Source organism: Mus caroli, chromosome 11 (genome assembly GCF_900094665.2).
Source record: "Mus caroli chromosome 11, CAROLI_EIJ_v1.1, whole genome shotgun sequence".
NCBI classification, from domain to species: Eukaryota; Metazoa; Chordata; class Mammalia; order Rodentia; family Muridae; genus Mus; species Mus caroli.
In genome coordinates this window covers 91,060,514-91,061,290 of record NC_034580.1, presented here as the reverse complement: position 1 = coordinate 91,061,290, position 777 = coordinate 91,060,514, and positions in this window count along the sequence as shown.

Here is a 777-nt window from a genome sequence, read left to right as displayed (position 1 = left end):
CTTCTTCTTCTTCTTCTTCTTCTTCTTCTTCTTCTTCTCTTGGAGACAGGGCTGTATAGCCCTGGCTATCCTGGAACTCACTCTGTAGACCAGGCTGGCCTCGAACTCAGAAATCTGCTTGCCTCTGCCTCCCAAGTGCTAGGATTAAAGGCATGTACCACTACTGCCCGGCTGGATTTCTTTGAATAAACTCACTTTATTGTGATGAACTCACAAATAAAACATCATGCAGCTAGATTACAGTAGCTACTCAAACACTTGCTGAGTCCCAAGCTTGCTCCAGAGCTCAGTGAGCTCCCTTACGGTTAGAATTGCTATTCTGAAGTGAGGGAATGTGGCTTAGAGTTTATCATGCTCACTATCAGCTACAGTTTCTTATTTGCTTATCCACTGAAAAGAAAAAAGAAAACTATGCAGAGTTAAAACTAGGAAAAATATTAGCCTTATACCCTCTTTCAGACTCTGCTGCCTGCATGCTGTCCTTCCTCTTTGCCTATTATGACCTAGTACCCTTTTTTGGTGTATTTTAAAGGAAACTGAGGAACTTTTTTTTTTTGTTTTTTTAATGTGCATTGCTGTTTTGCCTGAATGTGTATGTGTCAGATCCCCTAGAACCGGAGTTACTGGCAGTTGTGAGCTGCCATGTGGGTGCTAGGAATTGAACCCTCGTCTTCTGGAGGAGCAACCAGTGCTCTTAAGCAATGAGCCATCCAGTCCTGTTTTCCAGTTTTCCAGTCCTGGAAAACTGAGCAACTTTTTTTTTTTTTTTTTTTTTTT